The following is a 6,687-nucleotide window of genomic DNA, read 5'->3' as shown; positions in this document are numbered from 1 at the left end:
GAATCTTGTTTCCATAAGATCACCCCTGCTTATCTATTCTTGATAGGTCAACCCTTTCGTCCTCGAAGCACCGAAGTGAATCTTTTTTGAATGGTTTCCGATGTTAGTTTATCCTTTATTAAATATGGGAGCTAACATTGTATACAACACTGCAAGTGAGGACTCACCAACAGCCAGTGTGGTTAACCAATCCTCAATCCATGCTAATACATTACGCCGATACCATGAGCTCCTAAATTGTGCAAATAACTTTTATGTAGCATCTTATCATTTGCATTTTTAAAATCCAAATACAGAACATCATTGGATTGCCCTTTATCAGCCCTTCTTGTTATCTCCTCAATGAACTGTTGCAAATTTGTCAAATATAGTTTCTCTTTCACAAAACCCAGTCTATCATGTTTAATGATAAGCTTTCCTAAATGTCCTGCAATTTCTTACTTTAAGAATCTACAGAGTCGAATATTTCAGTAGATTTGCTAAGTATAATTCCCCTCTCTTAAATCCATGCGGACTCTGTACAATCTTGTCACTGTTCAGTAAGAAACTTGACTGTACTCCAATGTAATTAGTAAATGTATCTGTATTTATTTTTAAAAATAGATTACTTATCAATGCTGGACCCATGCAATATCAATAAATTAGTGACTCTGAATTTGGGTTATAATGTTTTTTTCTGTTAATTCCTTTTCGTACTGTGTTATGCAGACAGCACCAAGTGAACACTCTTAATTGTGAGTAACTTTGAAAATAATATAATTGAAAAATGACATCCCAAAATGCTGCCTCATTATTGTGCAAGGAGGATTTTGCATTCAATAGTTTGCAGATAAAATTGAACAGCTTTTGCTGCAATTTGGCCAGACTGCAGGTTACACCAAAGTGGCAACTCTGCTCTCAAATTCTTACTTGACACTGCCCAAGGCGATACTGATGGGACTTCACTTTGCCATTCTTGTTCACTAGCTTTATTTCCAGGTTTAATTCTATAATCATTCTAGAGCTTGTAATTTTAGACAACTTCTCTTTTAGGTACATATGTAAATATCATCCTGAAATGTTGCACTGAATGGTACCAAATTTGAAATTAGTCCCTAATCTGATAGTAACGTGCTTTGACCCTTCTACGTATGTATTGGCATAAGTTTATGCCAGTTATTTTTCTGAAGCCTGTGATTCCTGATGAAGGGCTTATGCTTGAACCATCAACTCTCCTGCTTCTCGGATGCTGCCTGACTTGCTGTGCTTTTCCAGCATGACACTTTTCGATTCTGATGTCCAGCTTCTTTGGTCGTCACTTTCTCCTTTGAGTAGATTAAACCAAGAATAATTTTTGTTGATCGAAGTGCAATAGGAACCAATTAATGAAATTCAGATATCTCACATTTACCTTAACAATGTGAAGGCGAAGACATTACTAAATTATTGTCAGTAATTGAAACCGTGCTGACAAACTTGTGCAGTATCAGTGCCTCAGCTTTAGAGTGTTCCCAGATATCGCGCAGCTGCAGTATTTTGTTTTGCACTCAGCTATATGTATCAGACTGAACTGAACCTTTAGCAAGATGTGGGATGTTTCCCACACATTTTGTTTAAAAAAGCAAAGATTATGCTCTAAGATTTAAATGTTCAATCAGGTTTAATAAAAATCCTTCTAAAAATTGAGAGTTTGATTTCAGCTCCTTTAAAGAGGCATGTTCTCAGCCTTCAATTTTGTGACATGTGATCATTCTTTGGTAAAGGTGGCTGTGTGCAACACTGCAGGATGTTGTGCTGAAGTGCCTCATTGGGTGGATGAGCTTTATTACTGGTGTAATTCGGCTAATTTTGAGATGGAATGTTACTCTGAGTTAAATCTTGTTTTTAAACTGAGGCGTGCTTGTGTAACTCAAGTGTGGAAACTATGCTCATGTTTGCAATGAACCTTTCACTTTTGGAGATTAGTATTTTCCGATCTGTTTTGTAAATAAAGTTCACTATAGAAAGCACAGTGCTGGAGAACTGCAGGTCCAGCAGCCCCTCTGAGGGGGAAAAAAAACATTGTAAGTTCAAAGTTTCATGACCATTTGTCCGTTCAGATGAAGAGTTAGTGAACTTGAAATGTAACATTTTTTTCACTTCACTGATGCCCTCAGAACTGCTGAGTTTCTCCAGCACTTTGTTTCTGTGGTTCAGATCTCCAGCACCTGCAGTTTATTTTTTTATACAGTTCCTATGATTTGACTTGGGGAGCAAGAAGCAGCAACTGTGATAAATGAGGATAAAACTCCCCAACCATGGAAAACACAGTTCTTTATACTTTGCAAAACACAATTGTAAATAAGAAATGCAATTAAGCTAAGTGCAAGGTGGCATACCACCGGCCTTGTCTCAAACTTGCTACTCACCTTTGAGGACTAATCTGTCAGAATGGTGTTTGCTCACTTCCTTTGAGATCACAGTCCACAAATGTCCCAGTTCCTGGGCCAGGCCCGGTTACCACATTGCAGTGGGGTGGGGAGCTTTGTGTCAGCCTGAAGTTTTTGTTAAGAGAAACATTGCAGGTTGAAGTTGACGGTTTTGACTAGTATTGAGTCATCAAACTTGGAGGAAATCCTTCCGAATGTATTGATTAACTGGATTGAGCCTGTTTACATGCAGCCCTGTTAGTAGTGCTGTAATATTCTAAGTTAAGAATCACACAACACCAGGTCATAGTCCATCAGGTTTAATTGGAAGCACATTAGCTATCGGAGCGACGCTCCTTCATCAGGTGATTGTGGAGGGCACAATTCTAAGGCACAGAATTCATAGCAAAAATTTACATTGTGATGCAACTGAAATTATGCATAAAAAAAATCACAAAACCTGTTTTTAAAAGTTGCATTCCTGACAGTGGCCCACCCAATCATTCACTGTATTAATCACTGCACAGTCTCAACAAAGGAAGGAAACGAGATGGACCACATTACATCTCCCAATGCACTGGAAAGTACAACCACAAAGTCAGTCCTCTTGACACTGCAACTTCTGCCTCACTGTGGGCCAAAAACAGCAGCAGAACTGTACTCCAGCCCAATCTGAAAACTCATGGCCTGGTACATCCCCCACTCAACCAATAACATCAAGCCAGGGGATCAGCCCTGGTTCAATGGAGAACACAGGACGACATGCCAGCAGCAGTATCAGTACATAAAATTGAGGTGCCAACCTGGTGCAGCTACCAAACCTGCACGCCAAACAGTGCAAGCAACACCAAATAGAACTATGTGATCCCACAACCACTGGATCAGATCTGAGCTCTGCATTTCTGCCACACCTCGTCATGCTTGGTGATGGACAATTAAACAACTCACTGCAGGAAGCATCACAGATATCCCCATCCCTACAGACAGAAGGGTCTCAATCATCTATGTAACAGATACGACAACAGCATTTGCAGCAATCTTCAGCCAGCAGTGCCAAGTGAATGAGCTTCCCCATTGGTCCCTGACACAGATGTGAATTGGATTAGTTGAAAACTCATTTCAAATCAGATCAAGAAATGGACAAATAGTGTGAAGGCTCTGGGCACTGCCAACATTGTCGCAATAAGACTGATGGCTGTGCTCCAGAACTTGTTGCCCACCAAGACAAGTACTGCTCTAGCACTGGCATAATATTCTCCATCTTTGGCCTTTTGTCAAAAGTTCTCAATAATGTTTTTGTGAAATTAAAAACATATTGATTTTTACCGGTATCTTCTACTCTTCACTATCGCTGAGTGAATAATCTGTTCTGTCTCTTACCAAACCACGTTGTGGGAGCGCCTTTACCATACAAACTGCAGCAGTACAAGTAGTCAAATATTACCCTCTCCACAGGCACCAGGGCTTTGGCATTGATCACTGGTACCTGTGGAAGGAGAAATACACACGGTTTTTCAGAGAGTGCAGTATGAATTATAGAGAACGAAAATGGTGCAGAATTTGGCTGTTAGAAATAGAAGGAAAATTTACTCGCTTATTGGAAAAAAGAATTCTTGACTATCAAAGATATTGTGGGAAAAAAAACCTGATAATGAGAAGCATATGGTCACGAGTTGGGCAGCAGTAGACAATTCATTTACAAAAGGGTCTGTGAACATAATAGTAAAATACTAAACAGAGCGAAAATACACACGAGACACTGAGGAAGCAAGATAATGAACAAGTGGACATCAAGGAGACCAGAGGAGAATCAGAACAGTGTTCACTTTTATGATATCACAGTCAGAGATGACTCACACTGAAACAGACTCTTTGGTCCAACCGTCTCTGCCAACCAGATATTCTAACCTAATCTATTCCCATTTGCCAGCATTTGGCCAACATCCCTCTGAACCCTTCCTATTCAAATGCGTTTTAAGTGTTCCAATTTTAGTTGCCCTTTAGGCTCCTTTTGAATTTTCCTCTCTTAACCTAAACCTATATCCTCTAGTTCTGGGCTCCACGAACCAAAGGTAAACACCTCGTCTATTTATGCTATCCATGCCCCTCATGATTTTATAAAGCTCTATATCATCACACCTCAGCCTATGACACTCCAGGGAAAATGGACCCAGCCTATTATGCCTCTCCCTGCGACTCAAATCCTCCAACTCGCAACATCCTTGAAAATCTATTCTCAAACCTTCCATGTTTCAGTTCCTCCTTCTGATAGGAGGGAGACTAGAATTGTAAACAATATTTCAAAAGTGGCCTAACCAATGTCCTGTTCAGCTCCATTACTCAATGCTGTGACCAATAAAGGAAAGCATACGAAACAACTTCTTCACTATTCTATCTACTTTCAAGGATCTATGAACCTGCACTCCAAGGTCTATTTTTAGATTAGATTAGATTAGATTACTTACAGTGTGGAAACAGGCCCTTCGGCCCAACAAGTCCACACCGACCCGCCGAAGCGTAACCCACCCATACCCCTACATTTACCCCTTACCTAACACTACGGGCAATTTAGCATGGCCAATTCACCTGACCTGCACATCTTTGGACTGTGGGAGGAAACCCACGCAGACACGGGGAGAACGTGCAAACTCCACACAGTCAGTCGCCTGAGGCGGGAATTGAACCCGGGTCTCTGACACTGCGAGGCAGCAGTGCTAACCACTGTACCACCGTGCCGCCCACCGTGCTATTTGTTCAGCAAGAATCTCCAAGACCTTGCAATTCATTATGTGTCTTGCTCTGATTTGCTTTTCTAAGATGCAACACCTCACATTTATCTAAATTAAACCCTATCTGCCACTCCTCAGCCCATTGACCAATCTGATCAATATCCCATTGTACTCCGAGATATCCTTCTTCACTGTCCACAATACCTCCAATTTTGGTGTCATCTGCAAACGTACTATCTGTACCGCCTCTCTTCACATCAAAATTTTTTAAATGAATGACGAGACATATCCAGAATAAAAAGCATCCATTTCCCTGGGTTTGAATGTGCTCTGTGTAAATCCTGCCCCATGACTCTATCAGGGAGAGCTGCACATACACCCCTCTGAACCTTGCCCCCTACAAAGCTGGCGGCCGCGCGCGTGTCCAGTGAGTCGTTGCCCCGAATAAAGATGGCGGCGCTCACTCGGGCGGGATCGCTTGATGAGGCATTTTCCCCTTTGCTGCAAAAATGGGACTGTCAGTTTCAAATTTGTGTTTTCCGATGTGCACCAAATGTATGTAAAACCTCTCAGCCCATACCAACACCATTACCCTCCCGCTTCCTGCTGTTTATTTCTGTCCTTACCGACAGCCCTCCAGCCACATGCCCTGAACATGCGCGCCGACGGCGAGGATAATCACGTGGTATAGTCTAGTCCCACCCCCTCATTTACTCTGATTGGTTGGAGGACCAGGTCTTCCAGCTCTGCCCCTGTCTTTCCATTGGTCCGCTGCTGACATCAATCACACGGGGCCCATTGTTGGTTGGAGCATGCGCACTGCTTTGTGGCTTCTGCTGCTGTTCATAACTTACGAGAGGGACAATGTTAAAAATCACACAGCCACCTGATGAAAAAGGAGCAAAACTAGTGCTTCCAAATAAACCTGTTGGACTCTAAAGTGGTGTTCACTAAATTATAATTTTGTCCATCCTAATCCAAAACCAGCACCTGCAAGTCACGAGTGAGGGAGGAATGCATAATATAAGAACAAAAGAACTAGGAACAGGAGAAGGCCGTCCTGCCCTTCGAGCCTTCTCTGCTATTCAACAAGATCATTTCGTGGACGCAGAACCATTTACCCGCGTTCTCACCACATCCCTTAATTGATTATTTCTTTTTTTTTAATAAAAATCTACCTTAGCTTTAAAAACGTTTATTGAACTAGCATCAACTACTTTCCTATGCAATTAATTCCATAGTGGTTAAGAATTTCTTTCTCAATTCAGTGCTAAATTTGCTGCCTCTAATCTTGAGATGATGCCATGTTGTCCTCGCTTCACCTGCCAGTGGAAACATTCTCACTACTTTTGTTTTATCCATTCCATACATTATTTTATATGTTTCCATTCTTCTGAATTACAATGAATATAATCCTGTGGGATATAGGTGAAACAGTGTTTTACTGTCCTCCTGCGAACATTGAACAGCGAAATTGAGTACTAACTTCAGTGTATAATTGTGGGATATAGGTAAATAATTACTAACTTTAGTATATAATTGTGGATAATTGAGTAACTTTAGTGCATAAT

General features: G+C 41.2%; 1 long non-coding RNA gene across 3 annotated transcripts in view; it reads left to right on the top strand.

The window, feature by feature from the left end:
- LOC148139494 (uncharacterized) overlaps positions 1-6,687 on the top strand; it is a 1,679,690-nt gene that overhangs the window by 690,604 nt on the left and 982,399 nt on the right. The gene's annotated exons all lie outside the window — the stretch shown is intronic.

Source organism: Chiloscyllium plagiosum, unplaced genomic scaffold (genome assembly GCF_037043375.1).
Source record: "Chiloscyllium plagiosum isolate Xiang-an unplaced genomic scaffold, Cpla_swu_hap1 HiC_scaffold_38, whole genome shotgun sequence".
In the NCBI taxonomy this organism is placed as follows: domain Eukaryota; kingdom Metazoa; phylum Chordata; class Chondrichthyes; order Orectolobiformes; family Hemiscylliidae; genus Chiloscyllium; species Chiloscyllium plagiosum.
This window is presented reverse-complemented; position numbering and strand designations above follow the sequence as displayed.